Source organism: Sarcophilus harrisii, chromosome 3, assembly GCF_902635505.1.
Source record: "Sarcophilus harrisii chromosome 3, mSarHar1.11, whole genome shotgun sequence".
In the NCBI taxonomy this organism is placed as follows: domain Eukaryota; kingdom Metazoa; phylum Chordata; class Mammalia; order Dasyuromorphia; family Dasyuridae; genus Sarcophilus; species Sarcophilus harrisii.
The window spans coordinates 362,855,401-362,872,611 of NC_045428.1; the positions used below are offsets into that span (position 1 = coordinate 362,855,401).

At 35.9% G+C, this 17,211-nt stretch overlaps 2 non-coding genes across 2 annotated transcripts; both read right to left on the reverse strand.

Annotated features, from left to right (window-relative positions):
- Nucleotides 1-7,534: 7,534 nt before the first annotated feature.
- On the reverse strand, nt 7,535-7,684 carry MIRLET7A (microRNA let-7a). The gene has a single exon (NR_105708.1). It is a non-coding gene; the product is annotated as a microRNA let-7a (primary transcript).
- Nucleotides 7,685-12,688: 5,004 nt separating this feature from the next.
- Nucleotides 12,689-12,838, reverse strand: MIR100 (microRNA mir-100). Its single transcript, NR_105707.1, has one exon. It is a non-coding gene; the product is annotated as a microRNA mir-100 (primary transcript).
- Between the last annotated feature and the right edge of the window lie 4,373 nt (nt 12,839-17,211).

The following is a 17,211-nucleotide window of genomic DNA, read 5'->3' on the forward strand; positions in this document are numbered from 1 at the left end:
TGATAAATTTACAATCACAAAAGGCACACAGATTAAAGATAAATATATGAAATTGAAAAGGTTTTGAATTGGCAAAATTAATGCAATTAGGGGAAGAAGAATTTGTCTCAGAAATTTTGCTAGACACATATTCTCCAAAAAAGGTCAGTGATAAAAAGAAAGGCTCTATCTATCAATATATGAATTTAATAAAATATTCCTGTGCTGCAAGAAACAACAAATATGAAAATAGAAAAGTTTGAGAAGACTTATATGAACTGAAGCAAAATAAAATAAACAGACCCAGAAAATATACACTATTACTATAGTAACAGAAATGAAAATAAAAACAATACAACATTTGTAAGTGAATTCTGTGCAATTATAATGATTATCATGACTAAGCTTTGCCTCAAAGAAGAGATATACAAAGGTATCTTATTCCTGCTTTACAGAAGTGGGATTCTATAGGTATGGAAGTTCTGTAGACCAATGGTAGAAGTCACTTAACTGTATATAAGGATCCTGAAGGTCCTATACTGACTTAGAAAACTACATATTAACATTATCTGTGTTTATTTGTCTTCTTGATGGGGGAAGAGGTGGGTAAGCATGTACTGCACGAAAGGAAAGATTTTGGAATTCAAAACTTTTAAAGATCAATGGTAAAATAAAGTATAAAAATAAAACTACCTATGTTCTACTACATTTGTCTTTATTTTGTGAAATATTGCCCAATTACATTTTAATCTGGCTTTGCTGATTACTGATGGACCATGGAATATAGCTGCCTCCTCCATAGATAATGTTAGCTTTTTTTTTTTTTTTTTTTTTTTGGATGTTCCAATTAGTTTAGCTGGACTGTTTCCTCTCAGAAAGAATAGGGAGGGATGCACTGGGGAACGTAGGTGTTGTAAAACCAAAAGCTATCAAAATTTTATTGTTTTTTTTTTTATGGAATTTCATTAATAGAAAATAGAGTTTCTATCTGCTTATACTTCCATAGCGTAGAGAACTCTTGCAACCAGGATCTCTTCCCATTGATCCAAATCAGTAATGTTCCTGTTTCTTGTGGTCTTAGGACTTCCTAGAACAATGAGTATTGAGTAATTTGCTCAAGCTTATCAGTCAAGTACAAATCAGAGACAAACTTGTATCCAGGAATTCCTGATTCCACCATGACTGTATTTGTATTCACTATATCAAGTTAATTCTAAGTAAATTAATAGTAACTATTGATGTAAATACTGGATTAACTATTTTCATCCAAGGTCAAGATAAAAAAAAAAAAGGTTTATTTTGTACTGTCTACACATGCAAAGTAAGTCTGCCTCGTTTTAGGGGACATATCAATTCTAATTTCATATCCTTTTATTTTTAATTTTGGTTTCAGACATCAGCAACACTCCACTTCTCAACAGTTTACAAGCTACAAATAGTTTAAAGATGATAAAACCCTCCATGGACCTGCAAAACACATCATGAAAATGCTATTTATTTTTGAAGTTAATGATTAACGTCAGAGAAAAAAGAAGTATTTTGAGGTTGCTCAAATGCTGTATCCTCACTACTGGGCATAAACTTGCTTAAGTCAGAATTCCAGTTATGACATGAATTCTATACATTTTATACAAATTTACAAATGACAACAGCAGAACACTTGGAGCCTTTATTCGTTCAACAATGAGTCATTCTGGCATTCCTTTCCCTTCTGTGCCTCTTCCTGATGAACTTTAGTTGGTAGATTTGGCTAATTAGCTGTTTTTGAATGAATAGCTATGGGATAGATGCCTCTGGGCATCAGAATAGTCTAAAAAAGTATAGAGGAGATGTACCCAGAAAATAAAGTTCTCATCCTCAAAGTTTGCTTGGTGGCCTGCCTGTAGGAGGAAAACATGATATTGTTTGTAATTAGGCTTATCTGAGACTTTGAATTTATTTATGATAAGAATTCAAGAAAATCTCAGTTTCTATACTATCTAGAGAAGAATTATCAATCACCCAATGGATCCAATGTGTGTCAATAGTCAAGCAAGGCCATTTAAACTCTGAGAATGGATTCTTTTTTTTTTTTTGGTCCTGAATTAGTACCATAAAGAGACAAGGTCCAGTGATTAATGTGCTTATCTGTGACTAAGGAAAGTGATTATTCTAATTTTAGCTCTCACTATGATGGTCTATCAACCAAATAGGTATAGCTGGTGACCTTAAATAGTCTTCATCAACATTTTCCTGAGGGGTGTAGTCAAGTGTAAGAAATAATAGGGCCACAAGTATATTTACCCATTTTTTAACAGGCATGTTAAATGTGTGAGGAGATACAATGGATAGAATACTTGATCTGGAATTAGGAAGATTTGAATTCAAATTGGGCCTCAGATAATTACTAGCCCCATAACCCTAGGAAAATCATTTAACCTCTGTCTACCTCAGTTTCCTCCTTTATAAAGTGAGGATAATAATAGCATCTGCCTCCTAGAGTTGTTATGAAGATCAAATGAGATAATATTTCTAAAGCATTTAAACACAGTGTCTGGTATATAGTTTGCAATTATTACTATTATTATTGTGTTAATATAGTTCTGTTGACCATATAGTCTATTCAGAAACAAAAAGTATTGCTTTCCCTGTAAAAAGTTACCATCTCTTGTTTTCTCCCTTTTTAGTTCCCTTCTACCAATCCAGTGTCACTGACCCAGATCCTGCATACCAAAATCTAATAGCAGAGAAAGGGGAGATTAAGAGGCTACAAGGGGAGGCAGAAAGGGGCCTCAGCAATCTCTTCTGGGTCACAGTGTAAGGAACACTACCTTAAGTCTTCCACTAAAGTATCAAAAGCATTTTCTTCCATTGCATTTATACTTTGAAAGGATAAGTCTCATTTTCTCAGCTGGGATTGGAAACATGCATTAAAAGACCAAAGAAAGTGCTTCTTCATTACAGCAACAGAAAGAAAATGGTGGGAGATAGAATTATACCTCTAGACAAGGCTTTGGCCATATCAAACTTGATGTTATATGACCTTTCCCCTCCATCCTTCCTTAATGTGCCATATAGAAAAGGCACTCGTGTTGTGAAGATGTAATATATATTTTTTCTTCATTCAAAGCCTCCTGAATAAAGAGAGATCTATTTGTCTCCATGGTGTTTGCGCCATTAATGGTATCAGAGCTGTGAAAACACAATGGGAGATGTGTTTTCCGTTAACCTCTTGACTTGGAGATGTCTTGATGCTAAACGTTACTACATTTCACATTAGCACAGAACAGCAGGGGTTCTGTGGCTGATGTAAAGGGTTTGAGAAGGGACACTGAAGCTCTCATGTGTCCCATATTGCAATTGGTGGTAAAGGATGAAGAGAATGATTTTTACTCAAGAAGAGCAAGAACGAAAGAATCAGTGGAGGAGGTGGAGTATAGAAGGTAATTTGACACAACCCTATTTATCACTGAGACTTTCCACCCTGGAAAATCACATATTACATCCTGGATACCCCCTGTTCAGACTCAGACTCTTTTAGCCTTTTCTTTACTACTATATTTTTTCCTAGGATTTTTGCAAGCCATGAAAACTATGAATTGCTTCTTTCCCCCATCGCAATAGATCTTTCAATGTTAGAAATGTTTGGGGAATTCCATTATTGCACATTGCCACTTATTGTTTAAACTGAACAATGTAGAAGTGACATCCATTCATTTTGCCAATGTGGAGGCAGACTCATCTTTACATTTTCCAAGTTAAACTGAGGCAGAGATAGAATGCAGTGTATATCTGCAAGGGTTAACATTCTACAGTGATGGAATTCAAGACCTGGAAGGAACTTTAGGTATCATTTATTTAACCCTTTTAGGTTACAGATGGAAAAATAATTAGGAGGTTAAATGATTTTCCCAAGTTAGACAAGTAGCTAATGCTTGAGTGAGGACAAAACTCCAAAGTCTCCTGAAATCTAGTCCAATGTTCCTTTGATTTTAACAAAATGTTTAGGGGGAAAACGAGTTCCATAATTCTAAAGGTTATGAAAGTGTATTGAAATGTAATGAAATGTATTACAGGAATGTAATATTATCCTATAATCTGTAAGATAAGGTTCAATATTTACAATCCTTAAGTAGTAAAATGCAATAATCACAGTGTGATATCATAGTATTTTATGGCAATAAAAGAAATCGAGATATTTGAAAGATGAGTAGTTACAATTTCAGCATCATATTACATACTATGTAAATTGAATATAATTAAAGACATTCTATAACATCTGTCCCCTTAACTCCCACCCTAAGCATAAACTATTAAATAAACCAAAGTTTAAAGGTAGTTTAATTATTATTATATTATGAGATGCTTTTGATAACACCATGAAGTCTAATGAACCCCCCAAAAAAAGAGGCCATTAAATACTAGCAAGTATTGGTCCTGCTCAGAAAGAGAAAACATCTTTCATGACTTGAGCAAGTATGCTACATAAGGCTACTGGTAGTAGCCATGGTATATCGAAAGTATTATCAAACACTAGATATATTTAGAGACATATGATTTAGATGAACTACCATAAAGTTGGGCTCACCCATTTCTCCATGGAGACATCAGAAGACTCATGGCAGACACTGTGGTAGGTCAGCAAGGAGAAGAGAACTGATTCTATCAGTCACCCATAAGAACCTCTTCTTGGGAAGCTCATACTTCTGCACTGTAGGAGGGGGACAGAGAGTTACCAGATATTGGTTGAAAAGGTCTTTGCCACCAAGCCAAGTGAACAAAATCACAATAGCTTGCAATCAAGTAGCCCAAAATAAGCTATCAGAGAGATACACTGACCAGAGCAGAAAGGCTGGACAAAAGTACATTCATGTACATAGAATGTATCCCTGAATCGCCCTTAAAACAGTGTATCAACACAAAGGCTAAACTTTCTCTACAATGCTGAACAATTGCCCGCATGATTGTTATATTCTTTCATTTTCTTTTTAACTTTTAGCAAAAGTCTTTGGGTCTCTGGTTATGCTCAATGAGGAATACCCATGGGAAGTCTGGGATTTGTGGGAGTCAGAATAGCTGACAGTTTTATAAAATTCAGTGAAGAGTAAGTAAGGTAACATATACATACCAAAGACTAAAATCTTGCAAAACAATAATTTCAGAGAGAGGTCTTATATTTTTATTAAGTCTCTGAAGTGACACTAAGATGCGTACAAATTTGCCACATTCCTTGAAGCTCCTCAAAACTAAAATCTGGCCTAAAACATTTTGCTCTACCAGTAAGCATTTATTTGGCTTCCATGATTTTGGGCACACTAAAGTCTTCTACATCTAAATCTGGTACTAATTAAACTCTTTTAGATATAGACTTCTACAGAATCACAGATCTAGAAAGCTGTGCAGGGTTAGTAACCATCTAGTTCAACCCACAAACAAGAAGAATTTCCACTATACCGTACCTGACAAGGACGCATTCAGCCTCTTCTTGAAGAAGACCATACAGGATAGGACAGCCACTACCTTTCTAGACAATCCATTTTGTTAGGAAGCTCTAATTGTTAGGACATTTTCCCCTGACATCAAGACTAAACTTACTCTTGTAATTTCCACACCATTCTTTCTGATTTTGTTCCACAGGGTTCTGCAGAATAAGTCTGTTCCTTCTACCACATACTTGAAGACCACTATCATAGCTGACACTGAATCTTTTACTCCTTTGGCTATCTCTGCTTTGTTCAATTGATCTCCATATACTTGGACATCCAGAGGCACTCTGATGAAGGCAGACTATAAAGGAATGACTACTTCCCAATTTTTGGAATCTGTGCCCTTCAATGTAACTTGAGATTACATGAGCACTTTTTTGCTACCACATTAAACTGCTTATTTATGTTGAACTTGTAGTCCACTAAAACTTCCAGATCTTTTTAAGAAAATAGCTTTTTATCCACACCTCCACCATCTTATATTAGTTGCATTGTTTTGCAGACAAATACAATACTTTATCCCTAGAAAATCTCATTAGACATAGCCTAATGCTCGATCCTGCTAAAATCCATTTTACTGACTCTTTTATTTACAATGTTTGCTATCTCTCTGAGCTTTGTGACATCTGCAAATACCTAATGTTAACTAAAGCTGAAATGCCATAGTGAATATGTTTTTCCTTCAAAGTAGACTAGTCTTAAGGGCAATCAATGAGGGAAGATCCTGGATCAGTGTATCTACTCCCAAGCCTTGGCTACTATGTAAAAGGCTTTCTTAAGCACATAAAAGCTCAACTTATTTTTAAAATTTTTTTTAAACTCCAGAAATGTTGCATAAACAATATTAAGTAGGTCCTTACATGTCAAGTGGCTGCAGATGTTTATTATACAAACTCTCATACAGCACAAACACAGGTAGTAAGCCTTTTCCACACAACTCAGAATAAAACGTGACAGAATAATGACAGCATTCAGTTAGGGCAAGGACACAGTGACTATGTTGTTAAAAGGAAGTGGAAAGACCAGGAAAAGAGGAAAGAGGATGAGACTCTTGGTCCTACTCCTGGCCCCATTGTCTATTTGCCATGTGGCCTCAAAGTATATCACTTAACCTCTTTGCTCCTTACAGCCAAACTAGAGCTAGTTATTACTGACCATTTAAGAATGCAACAATTGCTATGACTCATTATGAAAATATTCAAGCCCAGAATCACAATGATGACACAGGGACCTTAATTTCCTTTAAGGTAGCATAGAGAGACATAGATAAAAGATAACCATTCTTATTCTTATGGGTTGGGTTTTGGATTTCCTAGAGGCAGAAGAATGGAGGTACTCTTCTAATACTATGTCTGTAAAGTTTACTTGAATTCATTGGGATTGATTTGCTGTCTATGTAATGAAGGAGCTTGCCCTAAGCAGACAAAACACACATTTACAGTTGGATTTTGAACTTTCATATGTCTACTGAGAGGACTGGGCTGGATGGTCTATAAGAACTTATACATTTAGATCACTGATTGGTTATATTCAATTCAACAAGCATTTTTTCAAAGACTACTTTGTACCAAAGCACTGTGCTAGGTGCTTGTGATACCAAGATAAAAATAAAATGTTCCTTCCCTAAAGAAGCTCACATCTACCATAGTGATTATCCTAATCAACACTAATACAGTCTCAATATTTTTCTTGCACATGTTTAAGCTGAAGAATTTATAAGATACAGGAAAATGGCTACTCAGCATGTAGCTTATTTAGCCCAAAGTATATACATATGTAGCTATCATGTAGCAATTCCAGATCACTGTTCTCCCCATAATTTTGAGAGCTTCATAGGAAATGAGTAAACAATTGCTTTCAATGTTACTAATTTCTAGATATTAGATCTTGGAGAATTATGAATTGGTCTCACTCTTCTTTTGGTTAAAAAATAAAGCAAAACAAAACAAAATTAAAAAAAAAAAACAAATCCACATAACATGAAGATATGGCATGGGGGCAAAAATCAATAAATAACTTGAATTCTAACATAGCAAAAAAAAAAAAAAACTATAGCAGATCTTACCTTGAATGGGCTTTCCTAGGGGGAAAGGCCTGGAAAAATCATGATCATTCTCACCATGGTGTTTTGTGCAAGACCCAAGGAAAGCTAGGAGGCTGTACAGTTATCTCCCTTGATGTAATTCTAAACTATACAACCTACTACCTCAACCTGGGTGCGTGCAATCACAATGGCTGGAGAGCCGCCATTTCTCAGGCAATAAAATACAAGTCATTCTACCAGGGTTCTTCATGCTGTCACCTAGTGGACCATTTGTGAGAGGCAACACATCAAAACCAAGGGCCTGACAATAGAGAAAGTGAAACAAGAAACTTGACCCTTGATCATTTATTTTGCACAGAGAAAAAGAGAAAATTCTTGGGCTTGGTCCCCTTGAAATCAAGACTGAAAACTATTGGTATATGAAACTGTGACAGCAGCTCAAATGATTCTAAAGTTTTGGGATGCATGTTAAAGACATATGGGAAACTAACAAAATGTAAGCTTGGACATTTAATCAGAAAAGACTAGGGAAAAAAACAGTTTTATTCAGGAAGCTGTTTCCTTAAAAGATGATAATCATATGGAAAAACTGAGGCAGCTAGAATTCAATGAGCAAATACAAAATAAATACCTCATTAACAGCATTCCAAGAGAAAGGACTTAAAAGACACAACAAATCACGGCGAACACTATCGAACTTACACTTAAAAACTTCAAGAATCTGGCATTTCATTGATATATCACCTTACCATCTGTCCCTTGGTATAACTCTCAACCCTTAGTAAATGATTTTCATGAGGGGATGAGAAAAATTCCTCATCTGATGGACAGCCTTCTGATGATGAATCTCTCCAAGTTTATCTATGGTCCTCAGAGTAATTACAAGTAGACCTTCCTCAGGTCTGTCCCAGAAATGTGAGAGGACATGCAGTAGCTTACAAGTAGCTGGAGTAGATAGCATTGGAAAATACAGGACCAATTACATATAGTAATACAATGATGGTAGTGAAGACCATACACTTCCTATTGTGTGGGTATATCATCTCTACCAGAAAATTCTAATCTACTAGCTTTGATCATTTCATGCTATTTTCAGGGGTAGTGAGAGGTTTCTATTAGCTTTTTCAGCCAACTTCTCATTGATATGTAGAGACTATAGAAAATCTTTCAAAGTAATTCTCTCAACTCTGCAGTCAAAGATAAGGCAGAAGTGCCATGGCCTGGAAGGTAATGCTGTACAGGTGTACAAATATTGGCCAATCTCAAGTTCATTGTGCCTTGATTCAGCTTCAGTGTGATTTCAGGGATGCCATCTCACCTTTCTGGGTGTCGGTATCCATGGCTTTAAATGGGAAGGATCGTTGGGCCAGATTACTTATAAGGTCTTTTTCAGTTTTTGGTCCTATGATTTAGAAGTGGATTTTGAACTTTGAATATCCTCTATAGCCTCCTAAACTGTTGGAGTCATTTCAAATTGTCAGTGAAAGGGGAGTAGTGTAATAAAGAATCTAACTCAAACATAAAGAAATTGATTAATGGGATATGTGAGGATATGTGTGTTCATGATGTGTGTGTGTGTGTGTGTGTGTGTGTGTGTGTGTGGTTGTGTTACTTAAGGTATAAAGAGAAAATAAAAAGGTTAATTTTTAAAGGGTTTTTTTTTCTGGATTTTTAAAATCCCCCTCCATATTCTTTGCATCAGGATTCTGTCTAACTTTGCAGACACAATTAGAATATTCCCCTCCTTCCCACTCTCCAAACCCTGTAATGATGATTGTAGAGGGGGAATGGAAAGTTAACAAAGAAGTGAATACTAATTTAAGAATAGCCTTGGAATAGTGATACATTACACTAAGCTTAACCCAAAGATGTTTTTAAAATATCTGGAAACTGAGGAATCAATTTTCTGTGGATATTCTTATCTTGGGGATAAGAGGATGGGGAGGGGGTTGTAGATCTTAGAATGCTAATGGCTTTTAATGCCCTGCTCTTTCAGTTGTGTGAATTTCCTTGTTTATTTATCCTGATTTTAGCCCATTATCATGTATTTACCCAATTAGTGCAATTATAGCTCATTATGTAATTAGTGTAAATATTTGTAGTCATGTAACAACAACAACATGCAATTATGATATGGAATGATGTCATAAAAATTCTTATTGAAAATATTGAGGAAAAAAGCAAGTGGTATTTATAAGAAGGAGGTGTAAGTGCAATGTATTGAGATGTTGGTATATTTCTAACGCCTACTGCAAAGGAGTTCGATGACACATGGAAATGGATTTTGAATTAGTCTGTTGTAAAGTAGGATTTTAAATTACCTATCAACTACCACTCCTAATCAGAAGGAAGTCAGATCAAATTATTGTAATAGGAATTTAGGTTAGAGAGAAGCAAGAACTTCCTAATGGTATAATCTGAATAGTAAGCTATTGAGGGAGGCTAACAAATATTATTTCTTGGACATGATTAATACTGGCTACAAAGTGAGGGATGTTTTATGTTCATGATTACAGATGCATAGCTAGACTAAATTATTTGGGGTACTTTCTAGGTTTGTTGTATACAGCAAAAAAGCAGGACGGGGAAGGGAACATTTTATTCCACATCCCATTTCATCAACCACATTATTAGAAAAGCCTTGTTTAAATCAGACTCAGTTTTCATTGATCTCACTGTCAATTCCACACATATGGAATCCATGAAAGATTTGCGTAAATTCTGTTTTAAAATGCATCGCTGTTAGTGAAAATTTCAAAAACAATAACACAAAACAAAACAACAACTGGAAGACTAGGGCATTTTTGCAGAATCTAACAAGTATGAAAGAATGATTAGTAAACACTTTGAAATATAAAGTGATAACAACAAAGCATTAGATAAATTTAAAATAATATTGATCCTAACCATATACATATTAATTTCTGCATTCTAGTGAAATTATTTTAAGTTTTTCAGCATTACAAAAGTAAAATGATCCAAAACTGAAGTTCAAAAGCCAGTTGCATTTATGAATGTGTTTTCTGTAATTAGAATATTTATAGCAGAGTGAGAGGCATGTTAAAAGCCGAATCTTACCTGAACCCTGTACAGGGCTTTAATAAATATGTTTGACAGGGCTGAATTAGCCATTTTGATAAAATGCTTTCTGCTCATTTTTCACTTGCCCCACAAAAGGAAAAAAGAGGGATAGCATCTTCCCTTATAGGAGATTTTGTCTTCTGTGGAAAGGATCCATGTAATACTCAGAAAACCTTTCATTCATGGGCAGAGGAATAAGAGATATGGGAAGGTGGAATGAAGAGGGAATTTTTTTCATTTCGTTGCACATGGATTTTTTATGAGAATATTCTCTGGGTGAGATTTTTATAAAATAAAATAAAATTATGCATATAATTAGATGTACAAGATTTTGTATGTCTTCTAGCAGTTTTGAAAGGGTGCCGTACTCTCTACTTGTATCTGAGTGAACAGGTTTAACCCCACTTAAAAGAAACAAACTGTAAGAAATCACTGTCTGCCATACAATAGGCCTGTGTAGTACCTGAAACATGGCAAAAAGCTCATAGCCATAGTGGTTTCAAAGCTTTTTTTTAGCTATCCTATGCTTAATATTCTGTTTTGGTGGTGGTGGTGGTGGTAGTGATTGGTTGGTTATTTTGGGGTTTTGGTACACAGAGTAGCAAGTCTGTGAGGTGAGAGCCAGAGTATCCCTTACAAAATAAAGTGTTTTGCAGGGCAGGGGGGTGTTGCTTTTAAATTATTGGTTATTCACCTGTTCAGGGGCAACCCCTTCAAAAATGCTTGTGAAATCAACCTGGTAGGTTGTTTTCTTGCCTGGTAGATGGAAACAAGAGGCCAAACAATATACTTGACACACCCCTAGGAAAGAAATCTTCCTTTCCTAGATGTAGTGTTACGTACATCCTGAATGTAGCAACAATGTCTTGGCAAGCCTAGAAATACTTGAGATACACAAGCCAAGACTTCTTGAAGCTTTGTGGAATGAGCTCCAAAGAAATGCATAACAAGAATGTCCCCTGGGCCTACCTTTTGCAGAAGCCTACCTGCCATCTTGCATTCAGTGTCTGTGATAGAGCCATACAAAGCTCAACTAGCAGGGTGTTTCGTTTTCATATTTCGCAAAACTTAGGGAGAGTCAAACCTGGCTTGTGTAGTTGTTGAGAGGAGGCTACACTGACTAAATAAAATATATCTATCTGAATTTCAAACTTTCTTTCTTTTTTCCAGCTGATTTTATCTATAATTGTTATGTTGGAGGAGACAATAGATTTTTGAAAATATTACAGCAATTCATGAGCCTTGAGTGGTAAGGGTTTAAGGCATCCAATCTGATCCACTCTTCACCCTGGGTGTTATTTACGGACGGCTCAGGCCCTGAAGTTGGAAGTACCCTTGTTTAGCTATGTTTGCTTTGATCTATAATCATCTGCTCTTTCCAATCCTGGCACAATGGTGACATTTAAGAGGCAAGAAGGAGTGATTGGGGTGGGGAGATGAGGGGTAGGGGTGGGAGAGAATCACATTCATTCTTTTTTTTTTTAACATAAAGAGATTAAATAAAATTGGTCTAGCTAAACACAAAATTAGATCTAAGCAGGTAGTTTTTGTTGTTCCCCACACACGCCTCCACCCTACTTCCCTTCTTTTTATATAAATACTGCTTTGCACATAAGTTTGTGATTTGCTAAAATGGCAAGAGCAAAAGGTAGACTCGCTCCCCCAATAATTCTACTTATGACGATTTTTCCAAATATTCTCAGAGCTCAGCATATTTGTCTCTCTCTGCTGGCCTCCAACTGCACTTGGGGAACAATAGGGCAAAGCAAGACTTGCCAGACAGTGCCGCCAAAAACTACTAGAATACTGTTCTCATAAACAAGTCTCTGTCACTTTCCAGAGAAAACCACAACTTTGCTAACGGCAATTAATCAGTCTTTAGGAAAGCAAAACAAAACCAGGTTTGCCCATCTGGTCCTTGCCTATCAATAGCTGCATGTCCAAACCCCACCAAATTTGGGGTTACCTGAAAACTCAGATGCCCACAGCCTTAGCCCGAAGGTCTATGGGGCAGGAATATGAAGATAATAATCACAAAGGAATAATGACCATCTCAGAACAAAACAGCCTCCTCTTGTCTAGTTTTGGGAGTAGGGGGCAGAGATAGACAGAAAACATGTCAATGGCTACGAAGTGCCATATACAGAACAGGCCCCTGGTTTGTGAGATTGCCTGACAGACACATACCTATAGACACAAGCTTGTGTGGAATATCACCACAAGTTCGGATCTACGGGTTTGTGGCAACAGGCCCCAGAATCTTCTCTTGTTTGGGGGTCTGATACGTCTGCAAATGAAATATCAAAGCCGTTAGTCCAGCAGCAGATTTCGCCATTCTATCCCTGTCCAGAAAAGGACAGCTTCAGCCTTGCTCAGAGAGAGGTAGAGATAAAGCAGCTTTTTCTCTCTAGGTTTCCCCAGCCTCCCCCTAAAGCTTTTCCCTCCCTTCAGTCAGCCCCAAGTCTCAAAACATACAAAACTAAGTATACTGTGAGTGTAAACCACATTATTTTCTTGTTAATATAAGTAGCAGAACCAGTCGACCAGTCTATAGCCTACCCTGCACGCAAAGCAATATTAATGAGGCAAATCAGCAGAGTCAAGAAAATTCTTTGGTTTGTAGGAGGGTATGTTTGTGTGTGTGGGGGGGAGGAGAGACAGAGACACAGAGAGAGACAGACAGAGAGAGAGAGACAGAGAGATTTTTTGTTTTTAAAGTTATACCTAATAAGAGAAAAAATGGCGAATTTTCTCCCCTCTTATTTACATTCTGATAGGCTCAGTAAAGAGCTGGAATAAAATACAAACATGACAAATTGGTTTTTTTTTTTCAGAAAAGAATCATCATTCTAGAGAGGAATATTTATAAATCATATTAGAAAATTAGCTCTCCCATTTGAACAAAGCAAGAGGACAGGTTTTCTATAATAAGACTATATTATTGCTCAGGAATCCTCCAAGTAGTGAGAACTTTTATTATCAAGGCCTTAGTTTAAAAAAAAAAAGGTTCTTATTTAGGAAAATGTGATTTGTACTTCTTATACAGAGAGTATCATAGGACAAAAGATAGAATGTAGGATTTAGAGAAAAGAAGGCCTGTTATCATCCATCTCTAAATATGGTTCTTGGCTTAAACCCATCACATCATAGCCATTTGACCATAGGTAAAGTCACTTAAGCTCTCTAAATCTCAGGGTACCCATTTGTGAAATGGGAACAATAATAATATGTGTACTATCGGAGTTATGTGATTATCCTTAACAAACTGCTATGTAAATGACAAAGTACTATATAAATACAAGAGCTATTAATAATAGTAATAATAATATGTTTCCATCTCAACTCCATTAAACAGATGAGAAAATAATAATAATAATAATAACAACCATGTTACTTCTCTCATACTCATCCACATAGAAGTCAATAGCATTTCTGTGTCACATGGCTGAGTACAGAGTAACCACTCTTTGTGGAGCATAGAAAAGTATATATCCTTCTATTACTTACTAACCAGGCCAGTGGACACTAGCTCCAAGAAGATGATGTGGGGTTTTTTGTTTGTTTCATTTTGTTTTCCCAGACAGACACAGGGGAATCCTTATCCAAAAGTCTGAGAGATAAAATTAAGATCTAATGATACTGAGGAAAAGAGAATATTTCCTCACTAGGGAATTATTCCTAGAACAGGGCAGGCCATGATGAAACTAACCTTAAAGCTGAGAACAATGAGATAGGGAACAGAGATAGGAATTATTGGGAACTCAGGTGCTACAATTCTTAAATTTCACATTTTCTGCCTGTTTTACCAACCCAAAGCAGCAAACAACATAGTTGATAGCCTGTTAAAAGAGATGTTGCAGTCATAAATAAGAAGTTGGGTTTGGTTTTTTAACCTGATTTTCATTTCTTAAGAAACAATTGTCTTTTTTCACAAAGGTTAGGACCCATCCCTTTCTTTTCAGAATGAATTTTTCTTAATCTTTCTTCTTTTTTAAAAAAATCCCTTTACTGACTAATATTTTGACTCTTACCATATCACTTTCCCTGATACTAGAAGCCTCTACTCTTACTCTTCATAATAGAGAAGTTGGGTGAGGGAAGAAAGGAGAGATAAGGTGTTTATGGGTACCTTAAAGAGTAATTAGGTGACCCATAAGATATTAATTCTTAGAAAAATTTAATGTGATATTTATATAGTTCCCTGGGAAGAATTATAAGAACTCATTTTTATTATTATGATTTTTTAAAAAAGTTATAATAGAGCTCCCTGGAGATGAAATGGGATGTATCAAAGAAACAGTCAGTCATTTCAATAGGCACACTTCCATAAATCTGTACAGGCAGCTCTGTTCTCCTCTGAGGCCACTGAAAATAGTTCAATGGATACATTTTTATTTGGGGGCAACTCTTCACCTTTTTAAAGAAAACTGTCCAAGACTGAAGAACACTATCAATTCTCAGTATTTAGGGTACTAGATTCCCAAAGCGAATAATGTTTAATTTCCAAAAAGAAAAGATACATGAAAAGAAATACAGGTGGCTAAGGAAGAAAAATCAAATATATAAACAGATCATCAATCAGATGAATTGGGTAATTTTTTAAAAATCCTATCCTATATTTGTATCAATATCCTTCTTTGGACTGAACTAGAAAAAAAAAGATTATGTTCAGAGAAGTGGTTTATTTTTCCCCATCCTCTTCAATTCTTAAAAGTACCCGTGATTTTTCTCTGAGATTAAAATACCAGATTGCTTTTGGAAAATCTGAGCCAATGGCTCTCAATAGTGGTAGAAAAAAAGGGGTAGGAAAGGCAGACAAGAATGCAGAAAAATTTACCAAACAAATATTTTTAGATCATGAAAATGTGTAGGTGGTTCAAGTTGCCAAGAGAGAAAACACCTACATTACAAGAAGTGAGCTCTAATACTGACCACTGAGTTGAGGGATAAGATTTCTGCAAAAGGGATTCATGCTTTTTAGACAAAATGATCTAGGACTGAAATAAAAATATTAATAATATCTTACTATTTACATGAGGCCTATTTCTCAGGAGTTCCAGGTACATGAAAGACATTCAAGGTGGTAGTGAGAACCAATTTCTGATAGTAATACTTTTGAAATCAAAAACTTCCATACATCACTAAAGGTACCCCCCACAGTAGGAAGATAGTGTGTTATATACCTACTGCTTCAGCTCACCTGATATAGAAGGAACAGAGGCCAAGAAGAACATTACATTGAAAAAAAAATAAAAATTTTGAAACAGACATTAAAGCTTTAAGAATCTAATAATATGGCCATGCTCCCCAGCTCTCTTTTCATTTCATTCACATATATCAGAGGAGGAAATTAACATTGATTCCAAATTTCTTAAAACCGATCACTACTACAAACGCATGTTTTTTATTTTTAAATCCAATCATTATTTAGAATAAAATAAGTCAAACTTCCTCTCACAAGATTATAATCCCTGCAGAAATGAAAAGTCTGGGATATCACAAGAAAATGCCATTACCTGAAAAAGTGTTAACTTCATGTGAATTCCATTTTAAAACCCGCTGCCATCTTGCTAGGCCAAGATCTTCAAAATCGTCCATAGCTGGAAGACAAAATATTTTTTTAAACTTTTAAAATCAATCAAGAATTTTTTTATTTCTTTTGGGGATCTTAATTTTTATAAGACTCAAATACAAGCAAAGTCAAAACTCAGTGGTGAGGAAGAAGAAAGAATGCCAAAGGGTAAAATGGAATTTTATTTACCAAAAGAAAAAAAAAATATGGAACATCATTATATTTATCCGCATGACAGAAAAATAATAGACTCTGAAAATAAATGACTACTTTTTTTTTTTCCTGGAATTTCTCCGGCTACCGATGGACCTTGTAAGCCATCTTGCCAAAGAAATGATCAAATAAGAATTGTGAATACTCCAGATTATTCCCAAATCCTAGTGTTTTGGGCTAAGTCACAATACCGAAAGTTACATAAGCAAGATTGGTTAAGGCATAATTAAATCGGGGAGTCATTACCTGGACCCGCGTAGCACCATCCAGCCCCCGCTTTAACTTTTTGACTCTGAAATGATTCAGGAGTCATTATTTCTCTCTGCAGATGGGATTGTTAAAAAGAAGCGAAATCCCGGATTGTGGTGGATTCATGGAGTCTATCCTCCTTCCACCACAGCAGGATTCTTGGCTCCCATTCCAACTTCCTTTCATTGGCCATGTTTTAGACGCCGGTTTTGCCTTTCACTTTATTGTTCCTTTAGTAATGTAAAGGCAAACTAACTGTGCAGCTGCTAGCAAGGAAAAAAAATTATTTGAGTTTTGCCCGGCCGTGGACTTGAACGCCAAACACGTTGTGATGTCAGCAGAATGAGATACCAACCGAAATAGAAAAAGGAACAGAACAACTCAAATCTACATTTGATCTCTATCCTAACATCACCAAGTAGAAGGAACTACTACTGTTTTAGTCTTCTTATGACTTTCCAGTTTTCCTGATGGCTATTCTGTTGCCTTTCACCACCCTCATTTTTTGCCGAAAGATCCAGTCACCTAAACAAAAGAGGTACATCTAAGCATTGCCGCTCCCCAAGAGCAATTCGTCTGTGCCATGTATCACACCGAGCCTATTTTGA